Here is a 26,416-nt window from a genome sequence, read left to right on the forward strand (position 1 = left end):
GTGTATCTGACTACATTTTAAACTTGTGCATTGTGGAAAATGGATAGGTCTCTAAACAAAAAGGAAAAAGCAATGATTCTATCTTTTGTCTTTTCCAAAAAAGCAAAGCACGCACTCATACAAAAATATGCTAATTTTTCTATTAGCAAAATCATAAATATAAGCTGAAAAAGTTTTCAAAACCTCAATATGTTGGCAGCAGTGGGATTTGAACCCACGCCTCCAAAGAGACTGAAGCCTAAATCCAGCGCCTTAGACCACTCGGCCATGCTACCTTAAACAGCATGGTTAATTAAGCTTCCTTAGAGAAAGTGAAGTACATTTGACAACATTTAAAATTAGTACATTTTGGAAAATGGGCATGTCTCTAAACATTAGGCAAAAACAAAGATTCTATCAACGGTCTTTATCTTAACTGAAAACTGCTAAATCATACAAATACAAAAGAAGATTATATCACATGCTAATTTGCATGCTAGCAAAATCATAAGAATAAGTACAAAAACATTTCAAGATCTCATTATACTGGCAGCAGTGAGATTAAAGCATATGCTAATTTTGCATGTTAGCATAATTATAAGAATGAGATAAAAAGGTTTAAAAGAACTCATACTAGTGGCAGCAGTGGGATTTGAACTCACAAGTCTGTTGGAATATGGGTAAGTCTCTTAACAATAGGAAAAATCAAAGATTCTTTCGACTGTCTCTTCCTAAACAGAAATTAACACACTCATGAAAATACAAAATCATAAGAATTAGATCAAAGGGTTCTCAAAACCTCATAATAATGGCAGCAGTGGGATTTGAATGGGCATGTCTCTAAACATTAGAAAAAAGCAAGGATTCTTTCAACAGTCTTTATCTGAACTGAAAACTGGAAAATCATGCAAATACAAAAGAAGATTAAATCACATGCTAATTTGCATGTTAGCAAAATCATAAGAATAAGTACAAAAACATTTCAAGATCTCATAATACTGGCAGCAGTGGGTTTAAAGCATATGCTAATTTTGCATGTTAGCATAATTATAAGAATAAGATAAAAAGGTTTAAAAGAACTCATACTAGTGGCATTTGAACCCACAAGTCTGTTAAAATTTAGGTAAGTCTCTAAACAATAGGAACAATCAATGATTCTTTCAACTGTCTTTTCCAAAACAGAAATGCACACACTCATGGAAATACAAAATACTCAGAATTAGATCAAAGGGTTCTCAAAACCTCATAATACTAGCAGCAGCGGGATTTGAACCCACGCCTCCGAAGAGACTGGAGCCTTAATCCAGCGCCTTAGACCGCTCGGCCATGCTACCTAATGCATCATTAAAAGAGCTTCCTTAGAGTAAGTTTAGTGTATCTGACTACATTTTAAACTTGTGCATTGTGGAAAATGGATAGGTCTCTAAACAAAAAGGAAAAAGCAATGATTCTATCTTTTGTCTTTTCCAAAAAAGCAAAGCACGCACTCATACAAAAATATGCTAATTTTTCTATTAGCAAAATCATAAATATAAGCTGAAAAAGTTTTCAAAACCTCAATATGTTGGCAGCAGTGGGATTTGAACCCACGCCTCCAAAGAGACTGAAGCCTAAATCCAGCGCCTTAGACCACTCGGCCATGCTACCTTAAGCAGCATGGTTAATTAAGCTTCCTTAGAGAAAGTGAAGTACATTTGACAACATTTAAAATTAGTACATTTTGGAAAATGGGCATGTCTCTAAACATTAGGCAAAAACAAAGATTCTATCAACGGTCTTTATCTTAACTGAAAACTGCTAAATCATACAAATACAAAAGAAGATTATATCACATGCTAATTTGCATGCTAGCAAAATCATAAGAATAAGTACAAAAACATTTCAAGATCTCATTATACTGGCAGCAGTGAGATTAAAGCATATGCTAATTTTGCATGTTAGCATAATTATAAGAATGAGATAAAAAGGTTTAAAAGAACTCATACTAGTGGCAGCAGTGGGATTTGAACTCACAAGTCTGTTGGAATATGGGTAAGTCTCTTAACAATAGGAAAAATCAAAGATTCTTTCGACTGTCTCTTCCTAAACAGAAATTAACACACTCATGAAAATACAAAATCATAAGAATTAGATCAAAGGGTTCTCAAAACCTCATAATAATGGCAGCAGTGGGATTTGAATAGGCATGTCTCTAAACATTAGAAAAAAGCAAGGATTCTTTCAACAGTCTTTATCTGAACTGAAAACTGGAAAATCATGCAAATACAAAAGAAGATTAAATCACATGCTAATTTGCATGTTAGCAAAATCATAAGAATAAGTACAAAAACATTTCAAGATCTCATAATACTGGCAGCAGTGGGTTTAAAGCATATGCTAATTTTGCATGTTAGCATAATTATAAGAATAAGATAAAAAGGTTTAAAAGAACTCATACTAGTGGCATTTGAACCCACAAGTCTGTTAAAATTTAGGTAAGTCTCTAAACTAAAGTCTAAAACTGTCTTTTCCAAAACAGAAATGCACACACTCATGGAAATACAAAATCCTCAGAATTAGATCAAAGGGTTCTCAAAACCTCATAATACTGGCAGCAGTGGGATTTGAACCCACGCCTCCAAAGAGACTGGAGCCTTAATCCAGCGCCTTAGACCGCTCGGCCATGCTACTTAATGCATCATTAAAAGAGCTTCCTGAGAGTAAGTTTAGTGTATCTGACTACATTTTAAACTTGTGAATTGTGGAAAATGGATAGGTCTCTAAACAAATAGGAAAAAGCAATGATTCTATCTTTTGTCTTTTCCAAAAAAGCAAAGCACGCACTCATACAAAAATATGCTAATTTTTCTATTAGCAAAATCATAAATATAAGCTGAAAAGGTTTTCAAAACCTCAATATGTTAGCAGCAGTGGGATTTGAACCCACGCCTCCAAAGAGACTGGAGCCTAAATCCAGCGCCTTAGACCACTCGGCCATGCTACCTTAAACAGCATGGTTAATTAAGCTTCCTTAGAGAAAGTGAAGTACATTTGACAACATTTAAAATTAGTACATTTTGGAAAATGGGCATGTCTCTAAACATTAGGCAAAAACAAAGATTCTATCAACGGTCTTTATCTTAACTGAAAACTGCTAAATCATACAAATACAAAAGAAGATTATATCACATGCTAATTTGCATGCTAGCAAAATCATAAGAATAAGTACAAAAACATTTCAAGATCTCATAATACTGGCAGCAGTGAGATTAAAGCATATGCTAATTTTGCATGTTAGCATAATTATAAGAATGAGATAAAAAGGTTTAAAAGAACTCATACTAGTGGCAGCAGTGGGATTTGAACTCACAAGTCTGTTGGAATATGGGTAAGTCTCTTAACAATAGGAAAAATCAATGATTCTTTCAACTGTCTTTTCCTAAACAGAAATTAACACACTCATGAAAATACAAAATCATAAGAATTAGATCAAAGGGTTCTCAAAACCTCATAATAATGGCAGCAGTGGGATTTGAATGGGCATGTCTCTAAACATTAGAAAAAAGCAAGGATTCTTTCAACAGTCTTTATCTGAACTGAAAACTGGAAAATCATGCAAATACAAAAGAAGATTAAATCACATGCTAATTTGCATGTTAGCAAAATCATAAGAATAAGTACAAAAACATTTCAAGATCTCATAATACTGGCAGCAGTGGGTTTAAAGCATATGCTAATTTTGCATGTTAGCATAATTATAAGAATAAGATAAAAAGGTTTAAAAGAACTCATACTAGTGGCATTTGAACCCACAAGTCTGTTAAAATTTAGGTAAGTCTCTAAACAATAGGAACAATCAATGATTCTTTCAACTGTCTTTTCCAAAACAGAAATGCACACACTCATGGAAATACAAAATACTCAGAATTAGATCAAAGGGTTCTCAAAACCTCATAATACTAGCAGCAGCGGGATTTGAACCCACGCCTCCGAAGAGACTGGAGCCTTAATCCAGCGCCTTAGACCGCTCGGCCATGCTACCTAATGCATCATTAAAAGAGCTTCCTTAGAGTAAGTTTAGTGTATCTGACTACATTTTAAACTTGTGCATTGTGGAAAATGGATAGGTCTCTAAACAAAAAGGAAAAAGCAATGATTCTATCTTTTGTCTTTTCCAAAAAAGCAAAGCACGCACTCATACAAAAATATGCTAATTTTTCTATTAGCAAAATCATAAATATAAGCTGAAAAAGTTTTCAAAACCTCAATATGTTGGCAGCAGTGGGATTTGAACCCACGCCTCCAAAGAGACTGAAGCCTAAATCCAGCGCCTTAGACCACTCGGCCATGCTACCTTAAACAGCATGGTTAATTAAGCTTCCTTAGAGAAAGTGAAGTACATTTGACAACATTTAAAATTAGTACATTTTGGAAAATGGGCATGTCTCTAAACATTAGGCAAAAACAAAGATTCTATCAACGGTCTTTATCTTAACTGAAAACTGCTAAATCATACAAATACAAAAGAAGATTATATCACATGCTAATTTGCATGCTAGCAAAATCATAAGAATAAGTACAAAAACATTTCAAGATCTCATTATACTGGCAGCAGTGAGATTAAAGCATATGCTAATTTTGCATGTTAGCATAATTATAAGAATGAGATAAAAAGGTTTAAAAGAACTCATACTAGTGGCAGCAGTGGGATTTGAACTCACAAGTCTGTTGGAATATGGGTAAGTCTCTTAACAATAGGAAAAATCAAAGATTCTTTCGACTGTCTCTTCCTAAACAGAAATTAACACACTCATGAAAATACAAAATCATAAGAATTAGATCAAAGGGTTCTCAAAACCTCATAATAATGGCAGCAGTGGGATTTGAATAGGCATGTCTCTAAACATTAGAAAAAAGCAAGGATTCTTTCAACAGTCTTTATCTGAACTGAAAACTGGAAAATCATGCAAATACAAAAGAAGATTAAATCACATGCTAATTTGCATGTTAGCAAAATCATAAGAATAAGTACAAAAACATTTCAAGATCTCATAATACTGGCAGCAGTGGGTTTAAAGCATATGCTAATTTTGCATGTTAGCATAATTATAAGAATAAGATAAAAAGGTTTAAAAGAACTCATACTAGTGGCATTTGAACCCACAAGTCTGTTAAAATTTAGGTAAGTCTCTAAACTAAAGTCTAAAACTGTCTTTTCCAAAACAGAAATGCACACACTCATGGAAATACAAAATCCTCAGAATTAGATCAAAGGGTTCTCAAAACCTCATAATACTGGCAGCAGTGGGATTTGAACCCACGCCTCCAAAGAGACTGGAGCCTTAATCCAGCGCCTTAGACCGCTCGGCCATGCTACTTAATGCATCATTAAAAGAGCTTCCTGAGAGTAAGTTTAGTGTATCTGACTACATTTTAAACTTGTGAATTGTGGAAAATGGATAGGTCTCTAAACAAATAGGAAAAAGCAATGATTCTATCTTTTGTCTTTTCCAAAAAAGCAAAGCACGCACTCATACAAAAATATGCTAATTTTTCTATTAGCAAAATCATAAATATAAGCTGAAAAGGTTTTCAAAACCTCAATATGTTAGCAGCAGTGGGATTTGAACCCACGCCTCCAAAGAGACTGGAGCCTAAATCCAGCGCCTTAGACCACTCGGCCATGCTACCTTAAACAGCATGGTTAATTAAGCTTCCTTAGAGAAAGTGAAGTACATTTGACAACATTTAAAATTAGTACATTTTGGAAAATGGGCATGTCTCTAAACATTAGGCAAAAACAAAGATTCTATCAACGGTCTTTATCTTAACTGAAAACTGCTAAATCATACAAATACAAAAGAAGATTATATCACATGCTAATTTGCATGCTAGCAAAATCATAAGAATAAGTACAAAAACATTTCAAGATCTCATAATACTGGCAGCAGTGAGATTAAAGCATATGCTAATTTTGCATGTTAGCATAATTATAAGAATGAGATAAAAAGGTTTAAAAGAACTCATACTAGTGGCAGCAGTGGGATTTGAACTCACAAGTCTGTTGGAATATGGGTAAGTCTCTTAACAATAGGAAAAATCAATGATTCTTTCAACTGTCTTTTCCTAAACAGAAATTAACACACTCATGAAAATACAAAATCATAAGAATTAGATCAAAGGGTTCTCAAAACCTCATAATAATGGCAGCAGTGGGATTTGAATGGGCATGTCTCTAAACATTAGAAAAAAGCAAGGATTCTTTCAACAGTCTTTATCTGAACTGAAAACTGGAAAATCATGCAAATACAAAAGAAGATTAAATCACATGCTAATTTGCATGTTAGCAAAATCATAAGAATAAGTACAAAAACATTTCAAGATCTCATAATACTGGCAGCAGTGGGTTTAAAGCATATGCTAATTTTGCATGTTAGCATAATTATAAGAATAAGATAAAAAGGTTTAAAAGAACTCATACTAGTGGCATTTGAACCCACAAGTCTGTTAAAATTTAGGTAAGTCTCTAAACAATAGGAACAATCAATGATTCTTTCAACTGTCTTTTCCAAAACAGAAATGCACACACTCATGGAAATACAAAATACTCAGAATTAGATCAAAGGGTTCTCAAAACCTCATAATACTAGCAGCAGCGGGATTTGAACCCACGCCTCCGAAGAGACTGGAGCCTTAATCCAGCGCCTTAGACCGCTCGGCCATGCTACCTAATGCATCATTAAAAGAGCTTCCTTAGAGTAAGTTTAGTGTATCTGACTACATTTTAAACTTGTGCATTGTGGAAAATGGATAGGTCTCTAAACAAAAAGGAAAAAGCAATGATTCTATCTTTTGTCTTTTCCAAAAAAGCAAAGCACGCACTCATACAAAAATATGCTAATTTTTCTATTAGCAAAATCATAAATATAAGCTGAAAAAGTTTTCAAAACCTCAATATGTTGGCAGCAGTGGGATTTGAACCCACGCCTCCAAAGAGACTGAAGCCTAAATCCAGCGCCTTAGACCACTCGGCCATGCTACCTTAAACAGCATGGTTAATTAAGCTTCCTTAGAGAAAGTGAAGTACATTTGACAACATTTAAAATTAGTACATTTTGGAAAATGGGCATGTCTCTAAACATTAGGCAAAAACAAAGATTCTATCAACGGTCTTTATCTTAACTGAAAACTGCTAAATCATACAAATACAAAAGAAGATTATATCACATGCTAATTTGCATGCTAGCAAAATCATAAGAATAAGTACAAAAACATTTCAAGATCTCATTATACTGGCAGCAGTGAGATTAAAGCATATGCTAATTTTGCATGTTAGCATAATTATAAGAATGAGATAAAAAGGTTTAAAAGAACTCATACTAGTGGCAGCAGTGGGATTTGAACTCACAAGTCTGTTGGAATATGGGTAAGTCTCTTAACAATAGGAAAAATCAAAGATTCTTTCGACTGTCTCTTCCTAAACAGAAATTAACACACTCATGAAAATACAAAATCATAAGAATTAGATCAAAGGGTTCTCAAAACCTCATAATAATGGCAGCAGTGGGATTTGAATGGGCATGTCTCTAAACATTAGAAAAAAGCAAGGATTCTTTCAACAGTCTTTATCTGAACTGAAAACTGGAAAATCATGCAAATACAAAAGAAGATTAAATCACATGCTAATTTGCATGTTAGCAAAATCATAAGAATAAGTACAAAAACATTTCAAGATCTCATAATACTGGCAGCAGTGGGTTTAAAGCATATGCTAATTTTGCATGTTAGCATAATTATAAGAATAAGATAAAAAGGTTTAAAAGAACTCATACTAGTGGCATTTGAACCCACAAGTCTGTTAAAATTTAGGTAAGTCTCTAAACTAAAGTCTAAAACTGTCTTTTCCAAAACAGAAATGCACACTCATGGAAATACAAAATCCTCAGAATTAGATCAAAGGGTTCTCAAAACCTCATAATAGTGGCAGCAGTGGGATTTGAACCCACGCCTCCAAAGAGACTGGAGCCTTAATCCAGCGCCTTAGACCGCTCGGCCATGCTACCTAATGCATCATTAAAAGAGCTTCCTGAGAGTAAGTTTAGTGTATCTGACTACATTTTAAACTTGTGAATTGTGGAAAATGGATAGGTCTCTAAACAAAAAGGAAAAAGCAATGATTCTATCTTTTGTCTTTTCCAAAAAAGCAAAGCACGCACTCATACAAAAATATGCTAATTTTTCTATTAGCAAAATCATAAATATAAGCTGAAAAGGTTTTCAAAACCTCAATATGTTAGCAGCAGTGGGATTTGAACCCACGCCTCCAAAGAGACTGGAGCCTAAATCCAGCGCCTTAGACCACTCGGCCATGCTACCTTAAACAGCATGGTTAATTAAGCTTCCTTAGAGAAAGTGAAGTACATTTGACAACATTTAAAATTAGTACATTTTGGAAAATGGGCATGTCTCTAAACATTAGGCAAAAACAAAGATTCTATCAACGGTCTTTATCTTAACTGAAAACTGCTAAATCATACAAATACAAAAGAAGATTATATCACATGCTAATTTGCATGCTAGCAAAATCATAAGAATAAGTACAAAAACATTTCAAGATCTCATAATACTGGCAGCAGTGAGATTAAAGCATATGCTAATTTTGCATGTTAGCATAATTATAAGAATGAGATAAAAAGGTTTAAAAGAACTCATACTAGTGGCAGCAGTGGGATTTGAACTCACAAGTCTGTTGGAATATGGGTAAGTCTCTTAACAATAGGAAAAATCAATGATTCTTTCAACTGTCTTTTCCTAAACAGAAATTAACACACTCATGAAAATACAAAATCATAAGAATTAGATCAAAGGGTTCTCAAAACCTCATAATAATGGCAGCAGTGGGATTTGAATGGGCATGTCTCTAAACATTAGAAAAAAGCAAGGATTCTTTCAACAGTCTTTATCTGAACTGAAAACTGGAAAATCATGCAAATACAAAAGAAGATTAAATCACATGCTAATTTGCATGTTAGCAAAATCATAAGAATAAGTACAAAAACATTTCAAGATCTCATAATACTGGCAGCAGTGGGTTTAAAGCATATGCTAATTTTGCATGTTAGCATAATTATAAGAATAAGATAAAAAGGTTTAAAAGAACTCATACTAGTGGCATTTGAACCCACAAGTCTGTTAAAATTTAGGTAAGTCTCTAAACAATAGGAACAATCAATGATTCTTTCAACTGTCTTTTCCAAAACAGAAATGCACACACTCATGGAAATACAAAATACTCAGAATTAGATCAAAGGGTTCTCAAAACCTCATAATACTAGCAGCAGCGGGATTTGAACCCACGCCTCCGAAGAGACTGGAGCCTTAATCCAGCGCCTTAGACCGCTCGGCCATGCTACCTAATGCATCATTAAAAGAGCTTCCTTAGAGTAAGTTTAGTGTATCTGACTACATTTTAAACTTGTGCATTGTGGAAAATGGATAGGTCTCTAAACAAAAAGGAAAAAGCAATGATTCTATCTTTTGTCTTTTCCAAAAAAGCAAAGCACGCACTCATACAAAAATATGCTAATTTTTCTATTAGCAAAATCATAAATATAAGCTGAAAAAGTTTTCAAAACCTCAATATGTTGGCAGCAGTGGGATTTGAACCCACGCCTCCAAAGAGACTGAAGCCTAAATCCAGCGCCTTAGACCACTCGGCCATGCTACCTTAAACAGCATGGTTAATTAAGCTTCCTTAGAGAAAGTGAAGTACATTTGACAACATTTAAAATTAGTACATTTTGGAAAATGGGCATGTCTCTAAACATTAGGCAAAAACAAAGATTCTATCAACGGTCTTTATCTTAACTGAAAACTGCTAAATCATACAAATACAAAAGAAGATTATATCACATGCTAATTTGCATGCTAGCAAAATCATAAGAATAAGTACAAAAACATTTCAAGATCTCATTATACTGGCAGCAGTGAGATTAAAGCATATGCTAATTTTGCATGTTAGCATAATTATAAGAATGAGATAAAAAGGTTTAAAAGAACTCATACTAGTGGCAGCAGTGGGATTTGAACTCACAAGTCTGTTGGAATATGGGTAAGTCTCTTAACAATAGGAAAAATCAAAGATTCTTTCGACTGTCTCTTCCTAAACAGAAATTAACACACTCATGAAAATACAAAATCATAAGAATTAGATCAAAGGGTTCTCAAAACCTCATAATAATGGCAGCAGTGGGATTTGAATAGGCATGTCTCTAAACATTAGAAAAAAGCAAGGATTCTTTCAACAGTCTTTATCTGAACTGAAAACTGGAAAATCATGCAAATACAAAAGAAGATTAAATCACATGCTAATTTGCATGTTAGCAAAATCATAAGAATAAGTACAAAAACATTTCAAGATCTCATAATACTGGCAGCAGTGGGTTTAAAGCATATGCTAATTTTGCATGTTAGCATAATTATAAGAATAAGATAAAAAGGTTTAAAAGAACTCATACTAGTGGCATTTGAACCCACAAGTCTGTTAAAATTTAGGTAAGTCTCTAAACTAAAGTCTAAAACTGTCTTTTCCAAAACAGAAATGCACACACTCATGGAAATACAAAATCCTCAGAATTAGATCAAAGGGTTCTCAAAACCTCATAATACTGGCAGCAGTGGGATTTGAACCCACGCCTCCAAAGAGACTGGAGCCTTAATCCAGCGCCTTAGACCGCTCGGCCATGCTACTTAATGCATCATTAAAAGAGCTTCCTGAGAGTAAGTTTAGTGTATCTGACTACATTTTAAACTTGTGAATTGTGGAAAATGGATAGGTCTCTAAACAAATAGGAAAAAGCAATGATTCTATCTTTTGTCTTTTCCAAAAAAGCAAAGCACGCACTCATACAAAAATATGCTAATTTTTCTATTAGCAAAATCATAAATATAAGCTGAAAAGGTTTTCAAAACCTCAATATGTTAGCAGCAGTGGGATTTGAACCCACGCCTCCAAAGAGACTGGAGCCTAAATCCAGCGCCTTAGACCACTCGGCCATGCTACCTTAAACAGCATGGTTAATTAAGCTTCCTTAGAGAAAGTGAAGTACATTTGACAACATTTAAAATTAGTACATTTTGGAAAATGGGCATGTCTCTAAACATTAGGCAAAAACAAAGATTCTATCAACGGTCTTTATCTTAACTGAAAACTGCTAAATCATACAAATACAAAAGAAGATTATATCACATGCTAATTTGCATGCTAGCAAAATCATAAGAATAAGTACAAAAACATTTCAAGATCTCATAATACTGGCAGCAGTGAGATTAAAGCATATGCTAATTTTGCATGTTAGCATAATTATAAGAATGAGATAAAAAGGTTTAAAAGAACTCATACTAGTGGCAGCAGTGGGATTTGAACTCACAAGTCTGTTGGAATATGGGTAAGTCTCTTAACAATAGGAAAAATCAATGATTCTTTCAACTGTCTTTTCCTAAACAGAAATTAACACACTCATGAAAATACAAAATCATAAGAATTAGATCAAAGGGTTCTCAAAACCTCATAATAATGGCAGCAGTGGGATTTGAATGGGCATGTCTCTAAACATTAGAAAAAAGCAAGGATTCTTTCAACAGTCTTTATCTGAACTGAAAACTGGAAAATCATGCAAATACAAAAGAAGATTAAATCACATGCTAATTTGCATGTTAGCAAAATCATAAGAATAAGTACAAAAACATTTCAAGATCTCATAATACTGGCAGCAGTGGGTTTAAAGCATATGCTAATTTTGCATGTTAGCATAATTATAAGAATAAGATAAAAAGGTTTAAAAGAACTCATACTAGTGGCATTTGAACCCACAAGTCTGTTAAAATTTAGGTAAGTCTCTAAACAATAGGAACAATCAATGATTCTTTCAACTGTCTTTTCCAAAACAGAAATGCACACACTCATGGAAATACAAAATACTCAGAATTAGATCAAAGGGTTCTCAAAACCTCATAATACTAGCAGCAGCGGGATTTGAACCCACGCCTCCGAAGAGACTGGAGCCTTAATCCAGCGCCTTAGACCGCTCGGCCATGCTACCTAATGCACCATTAAAAGAGCTTCCTTAGAGTAAGTTTAGTGTATCTGACTACATTTTAAACTTGTGCATTGTGGAAAATGGATAGGTCTCTAAACAAAAAGGAAAAAGCAATGATTCTATCTTTTGTCTTTTCCAAAAAAGCAAAGCACGCACTCATACAAAAATATGCTAATTTTTCTATTAGCAAAATCATAAATATAAGCTGAAAAAGTTTTCAAAACCTCAATATGTTGGCAGCAGTGGGATTTGAACCCACGCCTCCAAAGAGACTGAAGCCTAAATCCAGCGCCTTAGACCACTCGGCCATGCTACCTTAAACAGCATGGTTAATTAAGCTTCCTTAGAGAAAGTGAAGTACATTTGACAACATTTAAAATTAGTACATTTTGGAAAATGGGCATGTCTCTAAACATTAGGCAAAAACAAAGATTCTATCAACGGTCTTTATCTTAACTGAAAACTGCTAAATCATACAAATACAAAAGAAGATTATATCACATGCTAATTTGCATGCTAGCAAAATCATAAGAATAAGTACAAAAACATTTCAAGATCTCATTATACTGGCAGCAGTGAGATTAAAGCATATGCTAATTTTGCATGTTAGCATAATTATAAGAATGAGATAAAAAGGTTTAAAAGAACTCATACTAGTGGCAGCAGTGGGATTTGAACTCACAAGTCTGTTGGAATATGGGTAAGTCTCTTAACAATAGGAAAAATCAAAGATTCTTTCGACTGTCTCTTCCTAAACAGAAATTAACACACTCATGAAAATACAAAATCATAAGAATTAGATCAAAGGGTTCTCAAAACCTCATAATAATGGCAGCAGTGGGATTTGAATGGGCATGTCTCTAAACATTAGAAAAAAGCAAGGATTCTTTCAACAGTCTTTATCTGAACTGAAAACTGGAAAATCATGCAAATACAAAAGAAGATTAAATCACATGCTAATTTGCATGTTAGCAAAATCATAAGAATAAGTACAAAAACATTTCAAGATCTCATAATACTGGCAGCAGTGGGTTTAAAGCATATGCTAATTTTGCATGTTAGCATAATTATAAGAATAAGATAAAAAGGTTTAAAAGAACTCATACTAGTGGCATTTGAACCCACAAGTCTGTTAAAATTTAGGTAAGTCTCTAAACTAAAGTCTAAAACTGTCTTTTCCAAAACAGAAATGCACACTCATGGAAATACAAAATCCTCAGAATTAGATCAAAGGGTTCTCAAAACCTCATAATAGTGGCAGCAGTGGGATTTGAACCCACGCCTCCAAAGAGACTGGAGCCTTAATCCAGCGCCTTAGACCGCTCGGCCATGCTACCTAATGCATCATTAAAAGAGCTTCCTGAGAGTAAGTTTAGTGTATCTGACTACATTTTAAACTTGTGAATTGTGGAAAATGGATAGGTCTCTAAACAAAAAGGAAAAAGCAATGATTCTATCTTTTGTCTTTTCCAAAAAAGCAAAGCACGCACTCATACAAAAATATGCTAATTTTTCTATTAGCAAAATCATAAATATAAGCTGAAAAGGTTTTCAAAACCTCAATATGTTAGCAGCAGTGGGATTTGAACCCACGCCTCCAAAGAGACTGGAGCCTAAATCCAGCGCCTTAGACCACTCGGCCATGCTACCTTAAACAGCATGGTTAATTAAGCTTCCTTAGAGAAAGTGAAGTACATTTGACAACATTTAAAATTAGTACATTTTGGAAAATGGGCATGTCTCTAAACATTAGGCAAAAACAAAGATTCTATCAACGGTCTTTATCTTAACTGAAAACTGCTAAATCATACAAATACAAAAGAAGATTATATCACATGCTAATTTGCATGCTAGCAAAATCATAAGAATAAGTACAAAAACATTTCAAGATCTCATAATACTGGCAGCAGTGAGATTAAAGCATATGCTAATTTTGCATGTTAGCATAATTATAAGAATGAGATAAAAAGGTTTAAAAGAACTCATACTAGTGGCAGCAGTGGGATTTGAACTCACAAGTCTGTTGGAATATGGGTAAGTCTCTTAACAATAGGAAAAATCAATGATTCTTTCAACTGTCTTTTCCTAAACAGAAATTAACACACTCATGAAAATACAAAATCATAAGAATTAGATCAAAGGGTTCTCAAAACCTCATAATAATGGCAGCAGTGGGATTTGAATGGGCATGTCTCTAAACATTAGAAAAAAGCAAGGATTCTTTCAACAGTCTTTATCTGAACTGAAAACTGGAAAATCATGCAAATACAAAAGAAGATTAAATCACATGCTAATTTGCATGTTAGCAAAATCATAAGAATAAGTACAAAAACATTTCAAGATCTCATAATACTGGCAGCAGTGGGTTTAAAGCATATGCTAATTTTGCATGTTAGCATAATTATAAGAATAAGATAAAAAGGTTTAAAAGAACTCATACTAGTGGCATTTGAACCCACAAGTCTGTTAAAATTTAGGTAAGTCTCTAAACAATAGGAACAATCAATGATTCTTTCAACTGTCTTTTCCAAAACAGAAATGCACACACTCATGGAAATACAAAATACTCAGAATTAGATCAAAGGGTTCTCAAAACCTCATAATACTAGCAGCAGCGGGATTTGAACCCACGCCTCCGAAGAGACTGGAGCCTTAATCCAGCGCCTTAGACCGCTCGGCCATGCTACCTAATGCATCATTAAAAGAGCTTCCTTAGAGTAAGTTTAGTGTATCTGACTGCATTTTAAACTTGTGCATTGTGGAAAATGGATAGGTCTCTAAACAAAAAGGAAAAAGCAATGATTCTATCTTTTGTCTTTTCCAAAAAAGCAAAGCACGCACTCATACAAAAATATGCTAATTTTTCTATTAGCAAAATCATAAATATAAGCTGAAAAAGTTTTCAAAACCTCAATATGTTGGCAGCAGTGGGATTTGAACCCACGCCTCCAAAGAGACTGAAGCCTTAATCCAGCGCCTTAGACCGCTCGGCCATGCTACCTAATGCATCATTAAAAGAGCTTCCTTAGAGTAAGTTTAGTGTATCTGACTACATTTTAAACTTGTGCATTGTGGAAAATGGATAGGTCTCTAAACAAAAAGGAAAAAGCAATGATTCTATCTTTTGTCTTTTCCAAAAAAGCAAAGCACGCACTCATACAAAAATATGCTAATTTTTCTATTAGCAAAATCATAAATATAAGCTGAAAAAGTTTTCAAAACCTCAATATGTTGGCAGCAGTGGGATTTGAACCCACGCCTCCAAAGAGACTGAAGCCTAAATCCAGCGCCTTAGACCACTCGGCCATGCTACCTTAAACAGCATGGTTAATTAAGCTTCCTTAGAGAAAGTGAAGTACATTTGACAACATTTAAAATTAGTACATTTTGGAAAATGGGCATGTCTCTAAACATTAGGCAAAAACAAAGATTCTATCAACGGTCTTTATCTTAACTGAAAACTGCTAAATCATACAAATACAAAAGAAGATTATATCACATGCTAATTTGCATGCTAGCAAAATCATAAGAATAAGTACAAAAACATTTCAAGATCTCATTATACTGGCAGCAGTGAGATTAAAGCATATGCTAATTTTGCATGTTAGCATAATTATAAGAATGAGATAAAAAGGTTTAAAAGAACTCATACTAGTGGCAGCAGTGGGATTTGAACTCACAAGTCTGTTGGAATATGGGTAAGTCTCTTAACAATAGGAAAAATCAAAGATTCTTTCAACTGTCTCTTCCTAAACAGAAATTAACACACTCATGAAAATACAAAATCATAAGAATTAGATCAAAGGGTTCTCAAAACCTCATAATAATGGCAGCAGTGGGATTTGAATGGGCATGTCTCTAAACATTAGAAAAAAGCAAGGATTCTTTCAACAGTCTTTATCTGAACTGAAAACTGGAAAATCATGCAAATACAAAAGAAGATTAAATCACATGCTAATTTGCATGTTAGCAAAATCATAAGAATAAGTACAAAAACATTTCAAGATCTCATAATACTGGCAGCAGTGGGTTTAAAGCATATGCTAATTTTGCATGTTAGCATAATTATAAGAATAAGATAAAAAGGTTTAAAAGAACTCATACTAGTGGCATTTGAACCCACAAGTCTGTTAAAATTTAGGTAAGTCTCTAAACTAAAGTCTAAAACTGTCTTTTCCAAAACAGAAATGCACACACTCATGGAAATACAAAATCCTCAGAATTAGATCAAAGGGTTCTCAAAACCTCATAATACTGGCAGCAGTGGGATTTGAACCCACGCCTCCAAAGAGACTGGAGCCTTAATCCAGCGCCTTAGACCGCTCGGCCATGCTACCTAATGCATCATTAAAAGAGCTTCCTGAGAGTAAGTTTAGTGTATCTGACTACATTTTAAACTTGTGAATTGTGGAAAATGGATAGGTCTCTAAACAAAAAGGAAAAAGCAATGATTCTATCTTTTGTCTTTTCCAAAAAAGCAAAGCACGCACTCATACAAAAATATGCTAATTTTTCTATTAGCAAAATCATAAATATAAGCTGAAAAGGTTTTCAAAACCTCAATATGTTAGCAGCAGTGGGATTTGAACCCACGCCTCCAAAGAGACTGGAGCCTAAATCCAGCGCCTTAGACCACTCGGCCATGCTACCTTAAACAGCATGGTTAATTAAGCTTCCTTAGAGAAAGTGAAGTACATTTGACAACATTTAAAATTAGTACATTTTGGAAAATGGGCATGTCTCTAAACATTAGGCAAAAACAAAGATTCTATCAATGGTCTTTATCTTAACTGAAAACTGCTAAATCATACAAATACAAAAGAAGATTATATCACATGCTAATTTGCATGCTAGCAAAATCATAAGAATAAGTACAAAAACATTTCAAGATCTCATTATACTGGCAGCAGTGAGATTAAAGCATATGCTAATTTTGCATGTTAGCATAATTATAAGAATGAGATAAAAAGGTTTAAAAGAACTCATACTAGTGGCAGCAGTGGGATTTGAACTCACAAGTCTGTTGGAATATGGGTAAGTCTCTTAACAATAGGAAAAATCAAAGATTCTTTCGACTGTCTCTTCCTAAACAGAAATTAACACACTCATGAAAATACAAAATCATAAGAATTAGATCAAAGGGTTCTCAAAACCTCATAATAATGGCAGCAGTGGGATTTGAATGGGCATGTCTCTAAACATTAGAAAAAAGCAAGGATTCTTTCAACAGTCTTTATCTGAACTGAAAACTGGAAAATCATGCAAATACAAAAGAAGATTAAATCACATGCTAATTTGCATGTTAGCAAAATCATAAGAATAAGTACAAAAACATTTCAAGATCTCATAATACTGGCAGCAGTGGGTTTAAAGCATATGCTAATTTTGCATGTTAGCATAATTATAAGAATAAGATAAAAAGGTTTAAAAGAACTCATACTAGTGGCATTTGAACCCACAAGTCTGTTAAAATTTAGGTAAGTCTCTAAACTAAAGTCTAAAACTGTCTTTTCCAAAACAGAAATGCACACTCATGGAAATACAAAATCCTCAGAATTAGATCAAAGGGTTCTCAAAACCTCATAATAGTGGCAGCAGTGGGATTTGAACCCACGCCTCCAAAGAGACTGGAGCCTTAATCCAGCGCCTTAGACCGCTCGGCCATGCTACCTAATGCATCATTAAAAGAGCTTCCTGAGAGTAAGTTTAGTGTATCTGACTACATTTTAAACTTGTGAATTGTGGAAAATGGATAGGTCTCTAAACAAAAAGGAAAAAGCAATGATTCTATCTTTTGTCTTTTCCAAAAAAGCAAAGCACGCACTCATACAAAAATATGCTAATTTTTCTATTAGCAAAATCATAAATATAAGCTGAAAAGGTTTTCAAAACCTCAATATGTTAGCAGCAGTGGGATTTGAACCCACGCCTCCAAAGAGACTGGAGCCTAAATCCAGCGCCTTAGACCACTCGGCCATGCTACCTTAAACAGCATGGTTAATTAAGCTTCCTTAGAGAAAGTGAAGTACATTTGACAACATTTAAAATTAGTACATTTTGGAAAATGGGCATGTCTCTAAACATTAGGCAAAAACAAAGATTCTATCAACGGTCTTTATCTTAACTGAAAACTGCTAAATCATACAAATACAAAAGAAGATTATATCACATGCTAATTTGCATGCTAGCAAAATCATAAGAATAAGTACAAAAACATTTCAAGATCTCATAATACTGGCAGCAGTGAGATTAAAGCATATGCTAATTTTGCATGTTAGCATAATTATAAGAATGAGATAAAAAGGTTTAAAAGAACTCATACTAGTGGCAGCAGTGGGATTTGAACTCACAAGTCTGTTGGAATATGGGTAAGTCTCTTAACAATAGGAAAAATCAATGATTCTTTCAACTGTCTTTTCCTAAACAGAAATTAACACACTCATGAAAATACAAAATCATAAGAATTAGATCAAAGGGTTCTCAAAACCTCATAATAATGGCAGCAGTGGGATTTGAATGGGCATGTCTCTAAACATTAGAAAAAAGCAAGGATTCTTTCAACAGTCTTTATCTGAACTGAAAACTGGAAAATCATGCAAATACAAAAGAAGATTAAATCACATGCTAATTTGCATGTTAGCAAAATCATAAGAATAAGTACAAAAACATTTCAAGATCTCATAATACTGGCAGCAGTGGGTTTAAAGCATATGCTAATTTTGCATGTTAGCATAATTATAAGAATAAGATAAAAAGGTTTAAAAGAACTCATACTAGTGGCATTTGAACCCACAAGTCTGTTAAAATTTAGGTAAGTCTCTAAACAATAGGAACAATCAATGATTCTTTCAACTGTCTTTTCCAAAACAGAAATGCACACACTCATGGAAATACAAAATACTCAGAATTAGATCAAAGGGTTCTCAAAACCTCATAATACTAGCAGCAGCGGGATTTGAACCCACGCCTCCGAAGAGACTGGAGCCTTAATCCAGCGCCTTAGACCGCTCGGCCATGCTACCTAATGCATCATTAAAAGAGCTTCCTTAGAGTAAGTTTAGTGTATCTGACTGCATTTTAAACTTGTGCATTGTGGAAAATGGATAGGTCTCTAAACAAAAAGGAAAAAGCAATGATTCTATCTTTTGTCTTTTCCAAAAAAGCAAAGCACGCACTCATACAAAAATATGCTAATTTTTCTATTAGCAAAATCATAAATATAAGCTGAAAAAGTTTTCAAAACCTCAATATGTTGGCAGCAGTGGGATTTGAACCCACGCCTCCAAAGAGACTGAAGCCTTAATCCAGCGCCTTAGACCGCTCGGCCATGCTACCTAATGCATCATTAAAAGAGCTTCCTTAGAGTAAGTTTAGTGTATCTGACTACATTTTAAACTTGTGCATTGTGGAAAATGGATAGGTCTCTAAACAAAAAGGAAAAAGCAATGATTCTATCTTTTGTCTTTTCCAAAAAAGCAAAGCACGCACTCATACAAAAATATGCTAATTTTTCTATTAGCAAAATCATAAATATAAGCTGAAAAAGTTTTCAAAACCTCAATATGTTGGCAGCAGTGGGATTTGAACCCACGCCTCCAAAGAGACTGAAGCCTAAATCCAGCGCCTTAGACCACTCGGCCATGCTACCTTAAACAGCATGGTTAATTAAGCTTCCTTAGAGAAAGTGAAGTACATTTGACAACATTTAAAATTAGTACATTTTGGAAAATGGGCATGTCTCTAAACATTAGGCAAAAACAAAGATTCTATCAACGGTCTTTATCTTAACTGAAAACTGCTAAATCATACAAATACAAAAGAAGATTATATCACATGCTAATTTGCATGCTAGCAAAATCATAAGAATAAGTACAAAAACATTTCAAGATCTCATTATACTGGCAGCAGTGAGATTAAAGCATATGCTAATTTTGCATGTTAGCATAATTATAAGAATGAGATAAAAAGGTTTAAAAGAACTCATACTAGTGGCAGCAGTGGGATTTGAACTCACAAGTCTGTTGGAATATGGGTAAGTCTCTTAACAATAGGAAAAATCAAAGATTCTTTCAACTGTCTCTTCCTAAACAGAAATTAACACACTCATGAAAATACAAAATCATAAGAATTAGATCAAAGGGTTCTCAAAACCTCATAATAATGGCAGCAGTGGGATTTGAATGGGCATGTCTCTAAACATTAGAAAAAAGCAAGGATTCTTTCAACAGTCTTTATCTGAACTGAAAACTGGAAAATCATGCAAATACAAAAGAAGATTAAATCACATGCTAATTTGCATGTTAGCAAAATCATAAGAATAAGTACAAAAACATTTCAAGATCTCATAATACTGGCAGCAGTGGGTTTAAAGCATATGCTAATTTTGCATGTTAGCATAATTATAAGAATAAGATAAAAAGGTTTAAAAGAACTCATACTAGTGGCATTTGAACCCACAAGTCTGTTAAAATTTAGGTAAGTCTCTAAACTAAAGTCTAAAACTGTCTTTTCCAAAACAGAAATGCACACACTCATGGAAATACAAAATCCTCAGAATTAGATCAAAGGGTTCTCAAAACCTCATAATACTGGCAGCAGTGGGATTTGAACCCACGCCTCCAAAGAGACTGGAGCCTTAATCCAGCGCCTTAGACCGCTCGGCCATGCTACCTAATGCATCATTAAAAGAGCTTCCTGAGAGTAAGTTTAGTGTATCTGACTACATTTTAAACTTGTGAATTGTGGAAAATGGATAGGTCTCTAAACAAAAAGGAAAAAGCAATGATTCTATCTTTTGTCTTTTCCAAAAAAGCAAAGCACGCACTCATACAAAAATATGCTAATTTTTCTATTAGCAAAATCATAAATATAAGCTGAAAAGGTTTTCAAAACCTCAATATGTTAGCAGCAGTGGGATTTGAACCCACGCCTCCAAAGAGACTGGAGCCTAAATCCAGCGCCTTAGACCACTCGGCCATGCTACCTTAAACAGCATGGTTAATTAAGCTTCCTTAGAGAAAGTGAAGTACATTTGACAACATTTAAAATTAGTACATTTTGGAAAATGGGCATGTCTCTAAACATTAGGCAAAAACAAAGATTCTATCAATGGTCTTTATCTTAACTGAAAACTGCTAAATCATACAAATACAAAAGAAGATTATATCACATGCTAATTTGCATGCTAGCAAAATCATAAGAATAAGTACAAAAACATTTCAAGATCTCATAATACTGGCAGCAGTGAGATTAAAGCATATGCTAATTTTGCATGTTAGCATAATTATAAGAATGAGATAAAAAGGTTTAAAAGAACTCATACTAGTGGCAGCAGTGGGATTTGAACTCACAAGTCTGTTGGAATATGGGTAAGTCTCTTAACAATAGGAAAAATCAATGATTCTTTCAACTGTCTTTTCCTAAACAGAAATTAACACACTCATGAAAATACAAAATCATAAGAATTAGATCAAAGGGTTCTCAAAACCTCATAATAATGGCAGCAGTGAGATTTGAATGGGCATGTCTCTAAACATTAGAAAAAAGCAAGGATTCTTTCAACAGTCTTTATCTGAACTGAAAACTGGAAAATCATGCAAATACAAAAGAAGATTAAATCACATGCTAATTTGCATGTTAGCAAAATCATAAGAATAAGTACAAAAACATTTCAAGATCTCATAATACTGGCAGCAGTGGGTTTAAAGCATATGCTAATTTTGCATGTTAGCATAATTATAAGAATAAGATAAAAAGGTTTAAAAGAACTCATACTAGTGGCATTTGAACCCACAAGTCTGTTAAAATTTAGGTAAGTCTCTAAACAATAGGAACAATCAATGATTCTTTCAACTGTCTTTTCCAAAACAGAAATGCACACACTCATGGAAATACAAAATACTCAGAATTAGATCAAAGGGTTCTCAAAACCTCATAATACTAGCAGCAGCGGGATTTGAACCCACGCCTCCGAAGAGACTGGAGCCTTAATCCAGCGCCTTAGACCGCTCGGCCATGCTACCTAATGCATCATTAAAAGAGCTTCCTTAGAGTAAGTTTAGTGTATCTGACTACATTTTAAACTTGTGCATTGTGGAAAATGGATAGGTCTCTAAACAAAAAGGAAAAAGCAATGATTCTATCTTTTGTCTTTTCCAAAAAAGCAAAGCACGCACTCATACAAAAATATGCTAATTTTTCTATTAGCAAAATCATAAATATAAGCTGAAAAAGTTTTCAAAACCTCAATATGTTGGCAGCAGTGGGATTTGAACCCACGCCTCCAAAGAGACTGAAGCCTAAATCCAGCGCCTTAGACCACTCGGCCATGCTACCTTAAACAGCATGGTTAATTAAGCTTCCTTAGAGAAAGTGAAGTACATTTGACAACATTTAAAATTAGTACATTTTGGAAAATGGGCATGTCTCTAAACATTAGGCAAAAACAAAGATTCTATCAACGGTCTTTATCTTAACTGAAAACTGCTAAATCATACAAATACAAAAGAAGATTATATCACATGCTAATTTGCATGCTAGCAAAATCATAAGAATAAGTACAAAAACATTTCAAGATCTCATTATACTGGCAGCAGTGAGATTAAAGCATATGCTAATTTTGCATGTTAGCATAATTATAAGAATGAGATAAAAAGGTTTAAAAGAACTCATACTAGTGGCAGCAGTGGGATTTGAACTCACAAGTCTGTTGGAATATGGGTAAGTCTCTTAACAATAGGAAAAATCAAAGATTCTTTCACCTGTCTCTTCCTAAACAGAAATTAACACACTCATGAAAATACAAAATCATAAGAATTAGATCAAAGGGTTCTCAAAACCTCATAATAATGGCAGCAGTGGGATTTGAATGGGCATGTCTCTAAACATTAGAAAAAAGCAAGGATTCTTTCAACAGTCTTTATCTGAACTGAAAACTGGAAAATCATGCAAATACAAAAGAAGATTAAATCACATGCTAATTTGCATGTTAGCAAAATCATAAGAATAAGTACAAAAACATTTCAAGATCTCATAATACTGGCAGCAGTGGGTTTAAAGCATATGCTAATTTTGCATGTTAGCATAATTATAAGAATAAGATAAAAAGGTTTAAAAGAACTCATACTAGTGGCATTTGAACCCACAAGTCTGTTAAAATTTAGGTAAGTCTCTAAACTAAAGTCTAAAACTGTCTTTTCCAAAACAGAAATGCACACACTCATGGAAATACAAAATCCTCAGAATTAGATCAAAGGGTTCTCAAAACCTCATAATACTGGCAGCAGTGGGATTTGAACCCACGCCTCCAAAGAGACTGGAGCCTTAATCCAGCGCCTTAGACCGCTCGGCCATGCTACCTAATGCATCATTAAAAGAGCTTCCTGAGAGTAAGTTTAGTGTATCTGACTACATTTTAAACTTGTGAATTGTGGAAAATGGATAGGTCTCTAAACAAAAAGGAAAAAGCAATGATTCTATCTTTTGTCTTTTCCAAAAAAGCAAAGCACGCACTCATACAAAAATATGCTAATTTTTCTATTAGCAAAATCATAAATATAAGCTGAAAAGGTTTTCAAAACCTCAATATGTTAGCAGCAGTGGGATTTGAACCCACGCCTCCAAAGAGACTGGAGCCTAAATCCAGCGCCTTAGACCACTCGGCCATGCTACCTTAAACAGCATGGTTAATTAAGCTTCCTTAGAGAAAGTGAAGTACATTTGACAACATTTAAAATTAGTACATTTTGGAAAATGGGCATGTCTCTAAACATTAGGCAAAAACAAAGATTCTATCAACGGTCTTTATCTTAACTGAAAACTGCTAAATCATACAAATACAAAAGAAGATTATATCACATGCTAATTTGCATGCTAGCAAAATCATAAGAATAAGTACAAAAACATTTCAAGATCTCATAATACTGGCAGCAGTGAGATTAAAGCATATGCTAATTTTGCATGTTAGCATAATTATAAGAATGAGATAAAAAGGTTTAAAAGAACTCATACTAGTGGCAGCAGTGGGATTTGAACTCACAAGTCTGTTGGAATATGGGTAAGTCTCTTAACAATAGGAAAAATCAATGATTCTTTCAACTGTCTTTTCCTAAACAGAAATTAACACACTCATGAAAATACAAAATCATAAGAATTAGATCAAAGGGTTCTCAAAACCTCATAATAATGGCAGCAGTGGGATTTGAATGGGCATGTCTCTAAACATTAGAAAAAAGCAAGGATTCTTTCAACAGTCTTTATCTGAACTGAAAACTGGAAAATCATGCAAATACAAAAGAAGATTAAATCACATGCTAATTTGCATGTTAGCAAAATCATAAGAATAAGTACAAAAACATTTCAAGATCTCATAATACTGGCAGCAGTGGGTTTAAAGCATATGCTAATTTTGCATGTTAGCATAATTATAAGAATAAGATAAAAAGGTTTAAAAGAACTCATACTAGTGGCATTTGAACCCACAAGTCTGTTAAAATTTAGGTAAGTCTCTAAACAATAGGAACAATCAATGATTCTTTCAACTGTCTTTTCCAAAACAGAAATGCACACACTCATGGAAATACAAAATACTCAGAATTAGATCAAAGGGTTCTCAAAACCTCATAATACTAGCAGCAGCAGGATTTGAACCCACGCCTCCGAAGAGACTGGAGCCTTAATCCAGCGCCTTAGACCGCTCGGCCATGCTACCTAATGCATCATTAAAAGAGCTTCCTTAGAGTAAGTTTAGTGTATCTGACTACATTTTAAACTTGTGCATTGTGGAAAATGGATAGGTCTCTAAACAAAAAGGAAAAAGCAATGATTCTATCTTTTGTCTTTTCCAAAAAAGCAAAGCACGCACTCATACAAAAATATGCTAATTTTTCTATTAGCAAAATCATAAATATAAGCTGAAAAAGTTTTCAAAACCTCAATATGTTGGCAGCAGTGGGATTTGAACCCACGCCTCCAAAGAGACTGAAGCCTAAATCCAGCGCCTTAGACCACTCGGCCATGCTACCTTAAACAGCATGGTTAATTAAGCTTCCTTAGAGAAAGTGAAGTACATTTGACAACATTTAAAATTAGTACATTTTGGAAAATGGGCATGTCTCTAAACATTAGGCAAAAACAAAGATTCTATCAACGGTCTTTATCTTAACTGAAAACTGCTAAATCATACAAATACAAAAGAAGATTATATCACATGCTAATTTGCATGCTAGCAAAATCATAAGAATAAGTACAAAAACATTTCAAGATCTCATTATACTGGCAGCAGTGAGATTAAAGCATATGCTAATTTTGCATGTTAGCATAATTATAAGAATGAGATAAAAAGGTTTAAAAGAACTCATACTAGTGGCAGCAGTGGGATTTGAACTCACAAGTCTGTTGGAATATGGGTAAGTCTCTTAACAATAGGAAAAATCAATGATTCTTTCAACTGTCTCTTCCTAAACAGAAATTAACACACTCATGAAAATACAAAATCATAAGAATTAGATCAAAGGGTTCTCAAAACCTCATAATAATGGCAGCAGTGGGATTTGAATGGGCATGTCTCTAAACATTAGAAAAAAGCAAGGATTCTTTCAACAGACTTTATCTGAACTGAAAACTGGAAAATCATGCAAATACAAAAGAAGATTAAATCACATGCTAATTTGCATGTTAGCAAAATCATAAGAATAAGTACAAAAACATTTCAAGATCTCATAATACTGGCAGCAGTGGGTTTAAAGCATATGCTAATTTTGCATGTTAGCATAATTATAAGAATAAGATAAAAAGGTTTAAAAGAACTCATACTAGTGGCATTTGAACCCACAAGTCTGTTAAAATTTAGGTAAGTCTCTAAACTAAAGTCTAAAACTGTCTTTTCCAAAACAGAAATGCACACACTCATGGAAATACAAAATCCTCAGAATTAGATCAAAGGGTTCTCAAAACCTCATAATACTGGCAGCAGTGGGATTTGAACCCACGCCTCCAAAGAGACTGGAGCCTTAATCCAGCGCCTTAGACCGCTCGGCCATGCTACCTAATGCATCATTAAAAGAGCTTCCTGAGAGTAAGTTTAGTGTATCTGACTACATTTTAAACTTGTGAATTGTGGAAAATGGATAGGTCTCTAAACAAAAAGGAAAAAGCAATGATTCTATCTTTTGTCTTTTCCAAAAAAGCAAAGCACGCACTCATACAAAAATATGCTAATTTTTCTATTAGCAAAATCATAAATATAAGCTGAAAAGGTTTTCAAAACCTCAATATGTTAGCAGCAGTGGGATTTGAACCCACGCCTCCAAAGAGACTGGAGCCTAAATCCAGCGCCTTAGACCACTCGGCCATGCTACCTT

The 26,416-nt window shown here is 34.1% G+C and overlaps 7 non-coding genes across 7 annotated transcripts; all 7 read right to left on the reverse strand.

Annotated features, from left to right (window-relative positions):
* Nucleotides 1–7,939: 7,939 nt before the first annotated feature.
* Nucleotides 7,940–8,021, reverse strand: TRNAL-AAG (transfer RNA leucine (anticodon AAG)). Its single transcript has one exon. It is a non-coding gene; the product is annotated as a tRNA-Leu (tRNA).
* Nucleotides 8,022–13,311: 5,290 nt separating this feature from the next.
* On the reverse strand, nt 13,312–13,393 carry TRNAL-AAG (transfer RNA leucine (anticodon AAG)). The gene has a single exon. It is a non-coding gene; the product is annotated as a tRNA-Leu (tRNA).
* Nucleotides 13,394–16,311: 2,918 nt separating this feature from the next.
* TRNAL-AAG (transfer RNA leucine (anticodon AAG)) lies at nt 16,312–16,393 on the reverse strand. Its single transcript has one exon. It is a non-coding gene; the product is annotated as a tRNA-Leu (tRNA).
* Nucleotides 16,394–17,645: 1,252 nt separating this feature from the next.
* TRNAL-AAG (transfer RNA leucine (anticodon AAG)) lies at nt 17,646–17,727 on the reverse strand. The gene has a single exon. It is a non-coding gene; the product is annotated as a tRNA-Leu (tRNA).
* Nucleotides 17,728–20,645: 2,918 nt separating this feature from the next.
* TRNAL-AAG (transfer RNA leucine (anticodon AAG)) lies at nt 20,646–20,727 on the reverse strand. Its single transcript has one exon. It is a non-coding gene; the product is annotated as a tRNA-Leu (tRNA).
* Nucleotides 20,728–23,332: 2,605 nt separating this feature from the next.
* TRNAL-AAG (transfer RNA leucine (anticodon AAG)) lies at nt 23,333–23,414 on the reverse strand. Its single transcript has one exon. It is a non-coding gene; the product is annotated as a tRNA-Leu (tRNA).
* A 2,605-nt stretch (nt 23,415–26,019) lies between these two features.
* On the reverse strand, nt 26,020–26,101 carry TRNAL-AAG (transfer RNA leucine (anticodon AAG)). Its single transcript has one exon. It is a non-coding gene; the product is annotated as a tRNA-Leu (tRNA).
* Between the last annotated feature and the right edge of the window lie 315 nt (nt 26,102–26,416).

Source organism: Ranitomeya variabilis, chromosome 5 (assembly GCF_051348905.1).
Source record: "Ranitomeya variabilis isolate aRanVar5 chromosome 5, aRanVar5.hap1, whole genome shotgun sequence".
NCBI classification, from domain to species: Eukaryota; Metazoa; Chordata; class Amphibia; order Anura; family Dendrobatidae; genus Ranitomeya; species Ranitomeya variabilis.